This window comes from Callithrix jacchus, chromosome 8 (genome assembly GCF_049354715.1).
Source record: "Callithrix jacchus isolate 240 chromosome 8, calJac240_pri, whole genome shotgun sequence".
Lineage (NCBI taxonomy): Eukaryota > Metazoa > Chordata > Mammalia > Primates > Cebidae > Callithrix > Callithrix jacchus.
The window spans coordinates 99,892,785-99,910,488 of NC_133509.1; positions in this window are offsets into that span (position 1 = coordinate 99,892,785).

Consider the following 17,704-nt stretch of genomic DNA (forward strand, 5'->3'; position numbering starts at 1 on the left):
GAGATAAAGAAGAACAGAAAGTTTTGCAAAAAAAATCACGTCTCCTTACATCAGATAAATATAATGGAAAACGTCAGTCACAAGGTAAGTTACACCCAGTTGTAAATACCTAACAATTTTAAATACTTAAGTCACAAGGTAAGTAAGCTAAGCCCAGTAAATACTTAACAATTGTAAATACTTAAGTCACAAGGTAAGTAAGTTACACACAGTAAATATTAAACAATTGTAAATACTTCATTTAAGTCACAAGGTAAGTTAATTATGCCCAGGTGTAAATACTTCAGAATGAAATCCAAGCTAGAAAAATTGTGAATTGCTGCCCGGAGGAGAAGGAGGAGGAGTAGTAGAAGGAAGCAAAAAAAAATAAAATTAAAAAAATAAAAAAAAAAAAGAGAAGAAAAAAGAGGAAAAGGAGAAGGAGGAGGAAGAAAGAATCCGTCAAACTTATTATGTTGAAAGAATAATATCCAAGCTAGAAAAATTGTGAATTGCTGCCTGGAGGAGGAGGAGGAGCAGGAGGAGGAGGTGGTGGTGGTGGAGAAGGAAGATTAAGAAAGAATCAGTAAATCTTATTATGTGAAAAGAATAAAATCCAAGCTAGAAAAACTGTGAATTGCTGGACGATAGAGGAGGAGGAGGAGAAGGCAGAGGAGGAGGAGGAGGAGCAGGAGAAGGAGGAGGAGGAGGAGGAGAAGAAAAAGGAGGAGGAAAAAAAGAAGAAGGAAAAGGAGAAAGAAAAAACTATCAGTCAATCTTATGCTGGAAGAATAAATTCCAAGCTAATAAAATTGTGAATTGCTGCATGAAGGAGGAGGAGGAGGAGGAAGAGGAAACAACCAGTCAATCTTATGTTGAAGCATATAATACAACCTATGAAAATTGTGAATTGCTACCCAGTAAAGGGGGATGAAAAGGAGGAGGAGGAGAAGGAAGAGGAGGAAAAGAAGGAGGAAGAGGAAAAGGAAACAATCATTCAATCTTATTATGTTTAAAGAAAAAATCCAAGCTAGACAAATTGTAAATTGCTGCACATTGGAGGAGGAGGAGGAGGAGGAGGAGGAGGAGGAAGAGGAGGAAAAAAAGGAGGAGGAGGAAACAATCACTCAATCTTATTATGTTGAAAGCATAAAATCCAAACTAGAAAAATTGTGAATTGCTGCTCGGGGAAGGAAAAGAAAAAGGAGGAGAAGGAGGAGAAGGAGGAGGAAGAGGATGAGGAGGAGAAGGAAGAGGAGGAAAAGGAAACAATCAATCTTATCATGTTGAAATAATTATATCCATGTTGAAATATTGTGAATTCTTGGATGGATGAGGAGGAGGAGGAGAAAAACGAGGAAAAGAAAAAATAAATAAGTGAATCTTATTTTGATTAAAGCATAAATCCAAGATAAAAAAATTGTGAACTGCTGTGAGATAAAGGAGGAGGAAACAAAGAAAACAATCAGTCAATCTTATTATGTTGAAAGAATAAATTCCAAGCTAGACAAATTGTGAATTGCTGTGCATTGAAAGAGGAGGAGGAGGAAAAGGAGGAGGAGGAGGAGGAGGAGGAGGAGGAGGAAACAACCAGTCTATCTTATTATGTTTAAACAATAAAATCCAAGCAAAACTAATTTTGAATTGCTGTGCATTGGAGGAGGAGAAGGAGGAGGAGGAGGAGGAGGAGGAGGAGGAAACAACCAGTCTTTCTTATTATGTTTAAAGCATAAAATCCAAGCAAAACTAATTTTGAATTGCTGCGCATTGGAGGAGGAGAAGGAGGAGGAGGAGACAACCAGTCTATTTTATTATGTTTTAAGAATAAAATGCAAGCAAAACTAATTTTAAATTGCTGCGCAGTGGAGGAGGAGAAGGAGGAGGAGGAAAAAACAACCAGTCTATCTTATGTTGAAAAAATAAAATCCAAGCTAAACTAATTTTGAATTGCGCATTGGAGGAGGAGAAGGAGGAGGAGGAGGAGGAGGAGGAGGAGGAGAAGGAGGAGGAGGAGGAGGAGGAAACGACCATTCTATCTTATATTGAAAGGATAAAACAAGCAAAACAATGTTTGAATTGCTGCTCATTGGAGGAGGAGAAGAAGGAGGAGGAGGAGGAGAAGGAGGAGCAAAACGAAGAAACAGTTAATCTTATTATGTTGAAGCATAAAATACAACCTTAAAAATTTTGAATAGCTGCCCAGTAACAGAGGAGGATGGGGCGGAGGTGGAGGAGGAGGAGAAGGAGGAAGTGGAGGAAAAGGTGGAGGAGGAGGAGGAGGAGGAAAAGAACAAAAAAAAGAAAGAGAAAAGTATCAGTCAAACTTATCATGTTGAAAGAATAAATTTCAAGCTAAAAAAATTGTGATTTGCTGCCTAAAGAAAAAGGAGGATATGGAGGAGAAGGAGGAGGAGGAGGAGGAGGAGGAGGAGGAGAAAACAACCAGTCTATCTTATTATGTTGACAGGATAAAATCCAAGCAAAAGAAATTTTGAATTGCTTCGCTTTGGAGGAGGAGAAGGAGGAGGAGGAGGAGGAGGAGGAGGAGTCAGTCGTTGCTATTATGTTTAAAGAATAAAATCCAGACTACAAAAATTTTGCATTGCTAGAAAGAGGAGGAAAAGGAGGAAACATTCAGTAAATCTTTGAGAGGAGTAGCACGTCAGCTGGGGGCTCTTGGCCAGCAAGAGGGTCCCAAGCTGGATAGGGGGTTTGCAGAACATAAAAGATGACAGACAGAAAACGTCTGCAGGGTTCAGAAGTTATGCTTCACCAACAACCTTATTGCACTCAGGGTCTGCTTTTACATATGACAAGTAGAGTTGCTTACATAAAACACAAAAGTTATTTTCATGAGATAAAGAAGAACAGAAAGTTTTGCGAAAAAATCACAAGTCTCCTTACATCAAATATATATAATGGAATACGTCAGACACAAGGTAAGTTACACCCAGTTGTAAATACTTAACAATTGTAAATACTTAGTAAGTCACAAGGTAAGTGAGTTACGCCCAGTTGTAAATACTTCACAATTGTAAATACTTAAGTCACAAGGTAAGTAAGCTAAGCCCAGTAAATACTTAACGATTGTAAATACTTAAGTCACAAGGTAAGTAAGTTACACGCAGTAAATTCTAAACAATTTGAAATACTTCAGTTAAGTCACAAGGTAAGTTACTTATGCCCTGGTGTAAATACTTCAGAATAAATTCCAAGCTAGAGAAATTGTGAATTACTGCCTGGACGAGAAGGAGAAGGAGAAAAAATAGGAAGAAAAAGAAAAAAAGGAGGAGGAAGAGGAAAAGGAGAAAGAGGAAAAAGAAAGAATCCGTCAAACTTACTATGTTGAAAGAATAATATCCAGGCTAGAACAATTGTGAACTGCTTCCCGGAGGAGGAGGAGCAGGAGGAGAAAAAGGAGGTGGTAGAGAAGAAAGATTAAAAATAAATCAGTAAATCGTATTATATAAAAAGAATAAAATCCAAGCGAGTAAAACTGAATTGCTGGACGATAAATGAAGACGAGAAGAAGGCAGAGGAGGAGGAGGAGGAGGAGGAGGAGGAGGAAAATCAGAAAAAAAGGAGGAAAAAGATAAAACTATCAATCTTATCATGTTGAAAATAAATTTCAAGCTAAAAATATTGTTATTTGATGCCTAAAGAAAAGGAAGAAATGGAGGAGGAGGAGGAGGAGGAAGAGGAAACAACCAGTCTATCTTATTATGTTGAAAGGATAAAATCCAAGCAAAACAAATTTGGAATTGCTGCGAATTTGAGGAGGAGAAGGAGGAGGAGGAGGAGGAGGAAACAACCAGTATAATTATGTTGAAAGAATAAAATCCAAGCAAAACTAATTATGAATTGCTGCACATTGGAGGACGAGAAGGAGGAGGAGGAGGAGGGGAAAAAAACCAGTCTATCTTACTATGTTGAAAGGATAAAATCCAAGCAAAATAAATTTCGAATTGCTGCACATTGGAGGAGGAGAAGGAGGAGGAGGAGGAGGAGGAGGAGGAGGAGGAGGAGGAGGAGGAGGAAACAACCAGTCTATCTTATGTTGAAAAAATAAAATCCAAGCTAAACTAATTATGAATTGCTGCACATTGGAGGAGGAGAACGAGGAGAATGAGAAGGAGGAGGAAACAACCAGTATATCTTATTATGTTGAAAGGATAAACTCAAAGCAAAACAAATTTTGAATTGCTGCACATTGGAGGAGGAGAAGGAGGAGGAGGAGGAGGCAGAGGAGGAGGCAGAGGAGGAGGAGGAAACCACCAGTCTATCTTATTATGTTGAAAAAATAAAATCCAAGCTAAACTAAATTTGAATTGCGCATTGGAGGAGGAGAAGGAGAAGGAGGAGGTGGAGGAGGAGGAAACAAACGGCCTATCTTATTATGTTGAAAGGATAAAACAAGCAAAACAAAGTTTGAATTGCTGCTCATTGAAGGAGGAGAAGGAGGAGGAGGAGGAGGAGGAGGAGGAGAAGGAAACAACCAGTCTATCTTATTATGTTGAAAAGATAAAATCCAAGCAAAACAAATTTTGAATTGCTGCGAATTTGAAGAAGAGGAGGAGGAGGAGGAGGAGGAGGAGGAGGAGGAGGAGGAAGCAACCAATATAATTAAGTTGAAAGAATAAAATCCAAGCAAAACTAATTATGAATTGCTGCACATTGGAGGACGAGAAGGAGGAGGAGGAGGAGGAGGGGAAAAAAACCAGTCTATCTTACTCTGTTGAAAGGATAAAATAAAAGCAAAAAAATTTCGAATTGCTGCACATTGGAGGAGGAGGAGGAGGAGGAGGAGAAGGAGGAGGAGGAGGAGGAGGAGAAGGAGGAGGAGGAGAAGGAGGAGGAGAAGGAGGAGGAGGAGGAGGAGGAGGAAACAACCAGTCTATCTTATTATGTTGAAAAAATAAAATCCAAGCAAAACTAATTATGAATTGCTGCACATTGGAGGAGGAGAACGAGGAGAATGAGGAGAAGGAGGAGGAAACAACCAGTCTATCTTATTATGTTGAAAGGATAAACTCAAAGCAAAACAAATTTTGAATTGCTGCACATTGGAGGAGGAGAAGGAGGAGGAGGAGGAGGCAGAGGAGGAGGAGGAAACCACCAGTCTATCTTATTATGTTGAAAAAATAAAATCCAAGCTAAACTAAATTTGAATTGCGCATTGGAGGAGGAGAAGGAGAAGAAGGAGGAGGTGGAGGAGGAGGAAACAAACGGCCTATCTTATTATGTTGAAAGGATAAAACAAGCAAAACCAAGTTTGAATTGCTGCTCATTGAAGGAGGAGAAGGAGGAGGAGGAGGAGGAGGAGGAGAAGGAAACAACCAGTCTATCTTATTATGTTGAAAAGATAAAATCCAAGCAAAACAAATTTTGAATTGCTGCGAATTTGAAGAGGAGGAGGAGGTGGAGGAGGAGGAGGAGGAGGAGGAGGAGGAGGAGGAAGCAACCAGTATAATTAAGTTAAAAGAATAAAATCCAAGCAAAACTAATATGAATTGCTGCACATTGGAGGACGAGGAGGAGGAGGAGAAGGAGGAGGAGGAGGAGGAGGAGGAGGAGAAGTAGGAGGAGGAGGAGGAGCAGCAGGAGGAGGAGGAGGAGGAGGAGGAGGACAAAACCAGTCTATTTTATTATGTTTAAAGAATAAAATGCAAGCCAAACTAATTTTGAATTGCTGCACATTGGAGGAGGAGAAGGAGGAGGAGGAGGAAAATCAGAAAAAAGGAGGAAAATGATAAAACTATAAATCTTATCATGTTGAAAATAAAATTCAAGCTAAAAAAAATTGTTATTAGATGCCTAAAAAAAAGGAAGAAATGGAGGAGGAGGAGGAGAGAGGAAACAACCAGTCTATCTTATTATGTTAAAAGGATAAAATCCAAGCAAAACAAATTTTGAATTGCTGCGAATTTGAGGAGGAGAAGGAGGAGAAGGAGGAGGAGGAGGAGGAGGAGGAGGAGGAGGAGGAAACAACCAGTATAATTATGTTGAAAGAATAAAATCCAAGCAAAACTAATTATGAATTGCTGTACATTGGAGGACGAGAAGGAGGAGGAGGAGGAGGAGGGGAAAAAAACCAGTCTATCTTACTATGTTGAAAGGATAAAATCCAAGCAAAACAAATTTCGAATTGCTGCACATTGGACGAGGAGAAGGAGGAGGAGGAGGAAACAACCAGTCTATCTTATTATGTTGAAAAAATAAAATCCACGGAAAACTAATTATGAATTGCTGCACATTGGAGGAGGAGAACGAGGAGAATGAGGAGGAGGAGGAGGAAACAACCAGTCTATCTTATTATGTTGAAAGGATAAAATCAAAGCAAAACAAATTTTGAATTGCTGCACATTGGAGGAGGAGAAGGAGGAGGAGGAGGAGGAAACAACCATTCTATCTTATTATGTTGAAAGCAAAAAATCCAAGTTAAAGAAATTTTGAATTGCTGCGCATTGGAGGAGGAGAAGGAGGAAGAGGAGGAAAAGGAGGGGGAGGAGGAGGAAACAACCAGTCTATCTTATGTTTAAACAATCAAATCCAAGCTAAACAAATTTTGAATTGCTGTGCATTGGAGGAGGAGATGGAGGAGGAGGAGGAGGAGGAGGAGGAGGAGGAGGAGGAGGAGGAGGAAACAACCAGTCTTATTATGTTTAAAGAATAAAATCCAAGCAAAACTAATTTTGAATTGCTGCGCATTGGAGGAGGAGAAGGAGGAGGAGCAGCAGGAGGAGGAGGAGGAGGAGGAGGAGACAAGCAGTCTATTTTATTATGTTTAAAGAATAAAATGCAAGCAAAACTAATTTTGAATTGCTGCGCAGTGGAGGAGGAGAAGGAGTAGGAGGAGGAAAAACAACCAGTCTATCTTATGTTGAAAAAATAAAATCTGAGCTAAACTAATTTTGAATTGTGCATTGGAGGAGGAGAAGGAGGAGGAGGAGGAAGAGGAGGAGGAGGAAACGACCATTCTATCTTATATTGAAAGGATAAAACAAGCAAAACAATGTTTTAATTGCTGCTCATTGGAGGAGGAGAAGGAGGAGGAGGAGGAGGAGGAGAAGGAGGAGCAAAACGAGGAAACAACCAGTTAATCTTATTATGTTGAAGCATAAAATGCAACCTTAAAATTTTGAATAGCTGCCCAGTAACAGAGGAGGATGGGGCGAAGGTGGAGGAGGAGGAGAAGGAGGAGGTGGAGGAAAAGGTGGAGGAGGAGGAGGAGGAGGAGGAGGAAAAAAACAAAAAAAAAGAAAGAAAAGTATCAGTCAAACTTATCATGTTGAAAGAATAAATTTCAAGCTAACAAAATTGTGATTTGCTGCCTAAAGAAAAAGGAGGAAATGGAGGAGGAGGAGGAGGAGGAGGAGGAGGAGGAGGAGGAAACAACCAGTCTATCTTATTATGTTGAAAGGATAAAATCCAAGCAAAAGAAATTTTGAATTGCTTCGCTTTGGAGGAGGAGAAGGAGGAGGAGGAGGAGGAGGAGGAGGAGGAGGAGGAGGAGGAGGAGGAGGAGTCAGTCGTTGCTATTATGTTTAAAGAATAAAATCCAGACTACAAAAATTTTGCATTGCTAGAAAGAGGAGGAAAAGGAGGAAACATTCAGTAAATCTTTGAGAGGAGTAGCACGTCAGCTGGGGGCTCTTGGCCAGCAAGAGGGTCCCAAGCTGGATAGGGGGTGTGCGGAACATAAAAGATGACAGACAGAAAACGTCTGCAGGGTTCAGAAGTTATGCTTCACCAACAACCTTATTGCACTCAGGGTCTGCTTTTACATATGACAAGTAGAGTTGCTTACATAAAACACAAAAGTTATTTTCATGAGATAAAGAAGAACAGAAAGTTTTGCGAAAAAATCACAAGTCTCCTTACATCAAATATATATAATGGAATACGTCAGACACAAGGTAAGTTACACCCAGTTGTAAATACTTAACAATTGTAAATACTTAGTAAGTCACAAGGTAAGTGAGTTACGCCCAGTTGTAAATACTTCACAATTGTAAATACTTAAGTCACAAGGTAAGTAAGCTAAGCCCAGTAAATACTTAACGATTGTAAATACTTAAGTCACAAGGCAAGTAAGTTACACCCAGTAAATTCTAAACAATTTCAAATACTTCAGTTAAGTCACAAGGTAAGTTACTTATGCCCTGGTGTAAATACTTCAGAATAAAATCCAAGCTAGAGAAATTGTGAATTACTGCCTGGACGAGAAGGAGAAGGAGAAAAAATAGGAAGAAAAAGAAAAAAAGGAGGAGGAAGAGGAAGAGGAGAAAGAGGAAAAAGAAAGAATCCATCAAACTTACTATGTTGAAAGAAAAATATCCAGGCTAGAACAATTGTGAACTGCTTCCCGGAGGAGGAGGAGCAGGAGGAGAAAAAGGAGGTGGTAGAGAAGAAAGATTAAAAATAAATCAGTAAATCGTATTATATAAAAAGAATAAAATCCAAGCGAGTAAAACTGAATTGCTGGACGATAAATGAAGACGTGAAGAAGGCAGAGGAGGAGGAGGAGGAGGAGGAGGAGGAGGAGGAGGAGGAAAATCAGAAAAAAAGGAGGAAAACGATAAAACTATCAATCTTATGTTGAAAATAAATTTCAAGCTAAAAAAATTGTTATTAGATGCCTAAAAAAAAGGAAGAAATGGAGGAGGAGGAGGAGGAAGAGGAAACAACCAGTCTATCTTATTATGTTGAAAGGATAAAATCCAAGCAAAACAAATTTGGAATTGCTGCGAATTTGAGGAGGAGAAGGAGGAGGAGGAGGAGGAGGAGGAGGAAACAACCAGTATAATTATGTTGAAAGAATAAAATCCAAGCAAAACTAATTATGAATTGCTGCACATTGGAGGACGAGAAAGAGGAGGAGGAGGAGGAGGGGAAAAAAACAGCCTATCTTATTATGTAGAAAGGATAAAACAAGTAAAACAAAGTTTGAATTGCTGCTCATTGAAGGAGGAGAAGGAGGAGGAGGAGGAGGAAACAACCAGTCTATCTTATTATGTTGAAAGCAAAAAATCCAAGTTAAAGAAATTTTGAATTGCGCATTAGAGGAGGAGAAGGAGGTGGAGGAGGAGGAGGAGGAGGAGGAGGAGGAGGAAACAACCAGTCTATCTTATGTTGAAAGAAAAAAATCCAAGTTAAAGAAATTTTGAATTGCGCATTGGAGGAGGAGAAGGAGGTGGAGGAGGAGGAAGAGGAGGAGGAGGAGGAAACAACCAGTCTATTTTATTATGTTTAAAGAATAAAATGCAAGCAAAACTAATTTTGAATTGCTGCGCAGTGGTGAAGGAGAAGGAGGAGGAGGAGGAAAAAACAACCAGTCTATCTTATGTTGAAAAAATAAAATCCAAGCTAAACTAATTTTGAATTGCGCATTGGAGGAGGAGAAGGAGGAGGAGAAGGAGGAGGAGGAGGAGGAAGAGGAGGAGGAGGAAACGACCATTCTATCTTATTATATTGAAAGGATAAAACAAGCAAAACAATGTTTGAATTGCTGCTCATTGGAGGAGGAGAAGGAGGAGGAGGAGGAGGAGAAGACGGAGGAGCAACACGAGGAAACAACCAGTTAATCTTATTATGTTGAAGCATAAAATACAACCTTAGAATTTTGAATAGCTGCCCAGTAACAGGAGAATGGGGAGGAGGTGGAGGAAAAGGTGGAGGAGGAGGAGGAGGAGGAAAAGAAGAACAAAAAAAAGAAAAAGTATCAGTCAAACTTATCATGTTAAAAAAATAAATTTCAAGCTAAAAAAATTGTGATTTGCTGCCTAAAGGAAAAGGAGGAAATGGAGGAGAAGGAGGAGGAGGAGCAGGAGGAGGAGGAGGAGGAGGAGGAGGAGGAGGAAACAACCAGTCTATCTTATTATGTTGACAGGATAAAATCCAAGCAAAAGAAATTTTGAATTGCTTCGCTTTGGAGGTGGAGAAGGAGGAGGAGGAGGAGGAGGAGGAGGAGGAGGAGGAGGAGGAGGAGGAAACAACCAGTCTATCTTATTATGTTGAAAGGATAAAATCCAAGCAAAAATAATTTTGAATTGCTTCGCTTTGGAGGAGGAGAAGGAGGAGGAGGAGGAGGAGGAGGAGGAGGAGGAGGAGGAGGAGGAGGAGGAGTCAGTCAATGCTATTATGTTTAAAGAATAAAATCCAGACTACAAAAATTTTGCATTGCTAGAACGAGGAGGAAAAGGAGGAAACATTCAGTAAATCTTTGAGAGGAGTAGCACGTCAGCTGGGGGCTCTTGGCCAGCAAGAGGGTCGCAAGCTGGATAGGGGGTTTGCGGAACGTAAAAGATGACAGACAGAAAACGTCTGCAGGGTTCAGAAGTTATGCTTCACCAACAACCTTATTGCACTCAGGGTCTGCTTTTACATATGACAAGTAGAGTTGCTTACATAAAACACAAAAGTTATTTTCATGAGATAAAGAAGAACAGAAAGTTTTGCGAAAAAATCACAAGTCTCCTTACATCAAATATATATAATGGAATACGTCAGACACAAGGTAAGTTACACCCAGTTGTAAATACTTAACAATTGTAAATACTTAGTAAGTCACAAGGTAAGTGAGTTACGCCCAGTTGTAAATACTTCACAATTGTAAATACTTAAGTCACAAGGTAAGTAAGCTAAGCCCAGTAAGTACTTAACGATTGTAAATACTTAAGTCAAAAGGCAAGTAAGTTACACCCAGTAAATTCTAAACAATTTGAAATACTTCAGTTAAGTCACAAGGTAAGTTACTTATGCCCTGGTGTAAATACTTTAGAATAAAATCCAAGCTAGAGAAATTGTGAATTACTGCCTGGACGAGAAGGAGAATGAGAAAAAATAGGAAGAAAAAAAGAGGAGGAAGAGGAAAAGGAGAAAGAGGAAAAAGAAAGAATCCGTTAAACTTACTATGTTGAAAGAATAATATCCAGGCTAGAACAATTGTGAACTGCTTCACGGAGGAGGAGGAGCAGGAGGAGAAAAAGGAGGTGGTAGAGAAGAAAGATTAAAAATAAATCAGTAAATCGTATTATGTAAAAAGAATAAAATCCAAGCGAGTAAAACTGGATTGCTGGACGATAAATGAAGAGGAGGAGGAGGAGGAGGAGGAGGAGGAGGAGGAGGAAAATCAGAAAAAAAGGCGGAAAAAGATAAAACTATCAATTTTATCATGTTGAAAACAAATTTCAAGCAAAAAATATTGTTATTAGATGCCTAAAAAAAGGAAGAAATGGAGGAGGAGGAGGAGGAGGAGAAGAGGAAACAAACAGTCTATCTTATTATGTTGAAAGGATAAAATCCTAGCAAAACAAATATTGAATTGCTGCGAATTTGAGGAGGAGGAGGAGGAGGAGGAGGAAACAACAAGTATAATTATGTTGAAAGAATAAAATCCAAGCAAAACTAATTCTGAATTGCTGCACATTGGAGGAAGAGAAGGAGGAGGAGGAGGAGGAGGGGGAAAAAAACCAGTCTATCTTACTATGTTGAAAGGATAAAATCCAAGCAAAACAAATTTCGAATTGCTGCAAATTGGAGGAGGAGAAGGAGGAGGAGGAGGAGGAGGAAAATCAGAAAAAAAGGAGGAAAAAGGTAAAACTAACAATCTTATGTTGAAAATAAAATTCAAGCTAAAAAAATTGTTATTAGATGCCTAAAAAAAAGGAAGAAATGGAGGAGGAGGAGGAGAAGAGGAAACAACCAGTCTATCTTATTATGTTAAAAGGATAAAATCCAAGCAAAACAAATTTTGAATTGCTGCGAATTTGAGGAGGAGAAGGAGGAGGAGGAGGAGGAGGAGGAGGAGGAGGAGGAGGAGGAGGAGGAAACAACCAGTATAATTATGTTGAAAGAATAAAATCCAAGCAAAACTAATTATGAATTGCTGTACATTGGAGGACGAGAAGGAGGAGGAGGAGGAGGAGGGGAAAAAAACCAGTCTATCTTACTATGTTGAAAGGATAAAATCCAAGCAAAACAAATTTCGAATTGCTGCACATTGGACGAGGAGAAGGAGGAGGAGGAGGAGGAGGAAACAACCAGTCTATCTTATTATGTTGAAAAAATAAAATCCAAGGAAAACTAATTATGAATTGCTGCACATTGGAGGAGGAGAACGAGGAGAATGAGGAGGAGGAGGAGGAAACAACCAGTCTATCTTATTATGTTGAAAGGATAAAATCAAAGCAAAACAAATTTTGAATTGCTGCACATTGGAGGAGGAGAAGGAGGAGGAGGAGGAGGAAACAACCATTCTATCTTATTATGTTGAAAGCAAAAAATCCAAGTTAAAGAAATTTTGAATTGCTGCGCATTGGAGGAGGAGAAGGAGGAAGAGGAGGAGGAGGAGGGGGAGGAGGAGGAAACAACCAGTCTATCTTATGTTTAAACAATCAAATCCAAGCTAAACAAATTTTGAATTGCTGTGCATTGGAGGAGGAGATGGAGGAGGAGGAGGAGGAGGAGGAGGAGGAGGAGGAGGAGGAGGAGGAAACAACCAGTCTTATTATGTTTAAAGAATAAAATCCAAGCAAAACTAATTTTGAATTGCTGTGCATTGGAGGAGGAGAAGGAGGAGGAGCAGCAGGAGGAGGGGAGGAGGAGGAGGAGGAGACAAGCAGTCTATTTTATTATGTTTAAAGAATAAAATGCAAGCAAAACTAATTTTGAATTGCTGCGCAGTGGAGGAGGAGAAGGAGTAGGAGGAGGAAAAACAACCAGTCTATCTTATGTTGAAAAAATAAAATCTGAGCTAAACTAATTTTGAATTGTGCATTGGAGGAGGAGAAGGAGGAGGAGGAGGAAGAGGAGGAGGAGGAAACGACCATTCTATCTTATATTGAAAGGATAAAACAAGCAAAACAATGTTTTAATTGCTGCTCATTGGAGGAGGAGAAGGAGGAGGAGGAGGAGGAGGAGAAGGAGGAGCAAAACGAGGAAACAACCAGTTAATCTTATTATGTTGAAGCATAAAATGCAACCTTAAAATTTTGAATAGCTGCCCAGTAACAGAGGAGGATGGGGCAAAGGTGGAGGAGGAGGAGAAGGAGGAGGTGGAGGAAAAGGTGGAGGAGGAGGAGGAGGAGGAGGAGGAAAAAAACAAAAAAAAAGAAAGAAAAGTATCAGTCAAACTTATCATGTTGAAAGAATAAATTCCAAGCTAACAAAATTGTGATTTGCTGCCTAAAGAAAAAGGAGGAAATGGAGGAGGAGGAGGAGGAGGAGGAGGAGGAGGAGGAGGAGGAGGAGGAAACAACCAGTCTATCTTATTATGTTGAAAGGATAAAATCCAAGCAAAAGAAATTTTGAATTGCTTCGCTTTGGAGGAGGAGAAGGAGGAGGAGGAGGAGGAGGAGGAGGAGGAGGAGGAGGAGTCAGTCAGTGCTATTATGTTTAAAGAATAAAATCCAGACTACAAAAATTTTGCATTGCTAGAAAGAGGAGGAAAAGGAGGAAACATTCAGTAAATCTTTGAGAGGAGTAGCACGTCAGCTGGGGGCTCTTGGCCAGCAAGAGGGTCCCAAGCTGGATAGGGGGTGTGCGGAACATAAAAGATGACAGACAGAAAACGTCTGCAGGGTTCAGAAGTTATGCTTCACCAACAACCTTATTGCACTCAGGGTCTGCTTTTACATATGACAAGTAGAGTTGCTTACATAAAACACAAAAGTTATTTTCATGAGATAAAGAAGAACAGAAAGTTTTGCGAAAAAATCACAAGTCTCCTTACATCAAATATATATAATGGAATACGTCAGACACAAGGTAAGTTACACCCAGTTGTAAATACTTAACAATTGTAAATACTTAGTAAGTCACAAGGTAAGTGAGTTACGCCCAGTTGTAAATACTTCACAATTGTAAATACTTAAGTCACAAGGTAAGTAAGCTAAGCCCAGTAAATACTTAACGATTGTAAATACTTAAGTCACAAGGCAAGTAAGTTACACCCAGTAAATTCTAAACAATTTCAAATACTTCAGTTAAGTCACAAGGTAAGTTACTTATGCCCTGGTGTAAATACTTCAGAATAAAATCCAAGCTAGAGAAATTGTGAATTACTGCCTGGACGAGAAGGAGAAGGAGAAAAAATAGGAAGAAAAAGAAAAAAAGGAGGAGGAAGAGGAAGAGGAGAAAGAGGAAAAAGAAAGAATCCATCAAACTTACTATGTTGAAAGAAAAATATCCAGGCTAGAACAATTGTGAACTGCTTCCCGGAGGAGGAGGAGCAGGAGGAGAAAAAGGAGGTGGTAGAGAAGAAAGATTAAAAATAAATCAGTAAATCGTATTATATAAAAAGAATAAAATCCAAGCGAGTAAAACTGAATTGCTGGACGATAAATGAAGACGTGAAGAAGGCAGAGGAGGAGGAGGAGGAGGAGGAGGAGGAGGAGGAGGAGGAGGAGAAGGAGGAAAATCAGAAAAAAAGGAGGAAAAAGATAAAACTATCAATCTTATGTTGAAAATAAATTTCAAGCTAAAAAAATTGTTATTAGATGCCTAAAAAAAAGGAAGAAATGGAGGAGGAGGAGGAGGAAGAGGAAACAACCAGTCTATCTTATTATGTTGAAAGGATAAAATCCAAGCAAAACAAATTTGGAATTGCTGCGAATTTGAGGAGGAGAAGGAGGAGGAGGAGGAGGAGGAGGAGGAAACAACCAGTATAATTATGTTGAAAGAATAAAATCCAAGCAAAACTAATTATGAATTGCTGCACATTGGAGGACGAGAAAGAGGAGGAGGAGGAGGAGGGGAAAAAAACAGCCTATCTTATTATGTAGAAAGGATAAAACAAGTAAAACAAAGTTTGAATTGCTGCTCATTGAAGGAGGAGAAGGAGGAGGAGGAGGAGGAAACAACCAGTCTATCTTATTATGTTGAAAGCAAAAAATCCAAGTTAAAGAAATTTTGAATTGCGCATTAGAGGAGGAGAAGGAGGTGGAGGAGGAGGAGGAGGAGGAGGAGGAGGAGGAAACAACCAGTCTATCTTATGTTGAAAGAAAAAAATCCAAGTTAAAGAAATTTTGAATTGCGCATTGGAGGAGGAGAAGGAGGTGGAGGAGGAGGAAGAGGAGGAGGAGGAGGAAACAACCAGTCTATTTTATTATGTTTAAAGAATAAAATGCAAGCAAAACTAATTTTGAATTGCTGCGCAGTGGTGAAGGAGAAGGAGGAGGAGGAGGAAAAAACAACCAGTCTATCTTATGTTGAAAAAATAAAATCCAAGCTAAACTAATTTTGAATTGCGCATTGGAGGAGGAGAAGGAGGAGGAGAAGGAGGAGGAGGAGGAGGAAGAGGAGGAGGAGGAAACGACCATTCTATCTTATTATATTGAAAGGATAAAACAAGCAAAACAATGTTTGAATTGCTGCTCATTGGAGGAGGAGAAGGAGGAGGAGGAGGAGGAGAAGACGGAGGAGCAACACGAGGAAACAACCAGTTAATCTTATTATGTTGAAGCATAAAATACAACCTTAGAATTTTGAATAGCTGCCCAGTAACAGGAGAATGGGGAGGAGGTGGAGGAAAAGGTGGAGGAGGAGGAGGAGGAGGAAAAGAAGAACAAAAAAAAGAAAAAGTATCAGTCAAACTTATCATGTTAAAAAAATAAATTTCAAGCTAAAAAAATTGTGATTTGCTGCCTAAAGGAAAAGGAGGAAATGGAGGAGAAGGAGGAGGAGGAGCAGGAGGAGGAGGAGGAGGAGGAGGAGGAGGAGGAAACAACCAGTCTATCTTATTATGTTGACAGGATAAAATCCAAGCAAAAGAAATTTTGAATTGCTTCGCTTTGGAGGTGGAGAAGGAGGAGGAGGAGGAGGAGGAGGAGGAGGAGGAGGAGGAGGAGGAGGAGGAGGAGGAGGAAACAACCAGTCTATCTTATTATGTTGAAAGGATAAAATCCAAGCAAAAATAATTTTGAATTGCTTCGCTTTGGAGGAGGAGAAGGAGGAGGAGGAGGAGGAGGAGGAGGAGGAGGAGGAGGAGGAGTCAGTCAATGCTATTATGTTTAAAGAATAAAATCCAGACTACAAAAATTTTGCATTGCTAGAACGAGGAGGAAAAGGAGGAAACATTCAGTAAATCTTTGAGAGGAGTAGCACGTCAGCTGGGGGCTCTTGGCCAGCAAGAGGGTCGCAAGCTGGATAGGGGGTTTGCGGAACGTAAAAGATGACAGACAGAAAACGTCTGCAGGGTTCAGAAGTTATGCTTCACCAACAACCTTATTGCACTCAGGGTCTGCTTTTACATATGACAAGTAGAGTTGCTTACATAAAACACAAAAGTTATTTTCATGAGATAAAGAAGAACAGAAAGTTTTGCGAAAAAATCACAAGTCTCCTTACATCAAATATATATAATGGAATACGTCAGACACAAGGTAAGTTACACCCAGTTGTAAATACTTAACAATTGTAAATACTTAGTAAGTCACAAGGTAAGTGAGTTACGCCCAGTTGTAAATACTTCACAATTGTAAATACTTAAGTCACAAGGTAAGTAAGCTAAGCCCAGTAAGTACTTAACGATTGTAAATACTTAAGTCAAAAGGCAAGTAAGTTACACCCAGTAAATTCTAAACAATTTGAAATACTTCAGTTAAGTCACAAGGTAAGTTACTTATGCCCTGGTGTAAATACTTTAGAATAAAATCCAAGCTAGAGAAATTGTGAATTACTGCCTGGACGAGAAGGAGAATGAGAAAAAATAGGAAGAAAAAAAGAGGAGGAAGAGGAAAAGGAGAAAGAGGAAAAAGAAAGAATCCGTTAAACTTACTATGTTGAAAGAATAATATCCAGGCTAGAACAATTGTGAACTGCTTCACGGAGGAGGAGGAGCAGGAGGAGAAAAAGGAGGTGGTAGAGAAGAAAGATTAAAAATAAATCAGTAAATCGTATTATGTAAAAAGAATAAAATCCAAGCGAGTAAAACTGGATTGCTGGACGATAAATGAAGAGGAGGAGGAGGAGGAGGAGGAGGAGGAGGAGGAGGAGGAGGAGGAAAATCAGAAAAAAAGGCGGAAAAAGATAAAACTATCAATTTTATCATGTTGAAAACAAATTTCAAGCAAAAAATATTGTTATTAGATGCCTAAAAAAAGGAAGAAATGGAGGAGGAGGAGGAGGAGGAGAAGAGGAAACAAACAGTCTATCTTATTATGTTGAAAGGATAAAATCCTAGCAAAACAAATATTGAATTGCTGCGAATTTGAGGAGGAGGAGGAGGAGGAGGAGGAAACAACAAGTATAATTATGTTGAAAGAATAAAATCCAAGCAAAACTAATTCTGAATTGCTGCACATTGGAGGAAGAGAAGGAGGAGGAGGAGGAGGAGGAGGGGGAAAAAACCAGTCTATCTTACTATGTTGAAAGGATAAAATCCAAGCAAAACAAATTTCGAATTGCTGCAAATTGGAGGAGGAGAAGGAGGAGGAGGAGGAGGAAAATCAGAAAAAAAGGAGGAAAAAGGTAAAACTAACAATCTTATGTTGAAAATAAAATTCAAGCTAAAAAAATTGTTATTAGATGCCTAAAAAAAAGGAAGAAATGGAGGAGGAGGAGGAGGGGGAGAAGAGGAAACAACCAGTCTATCTTATTATGTTGAAAGGATAAAATCCAAGCAAAACAAATTTTGAATTGCTGCGAATTTGAGGAGGAGAAGGAGGAGGAGGAGGAGGACGAGGAGGAGGAGGAGGAGGAGGAGGAGGAGGAAACAACCAGTATA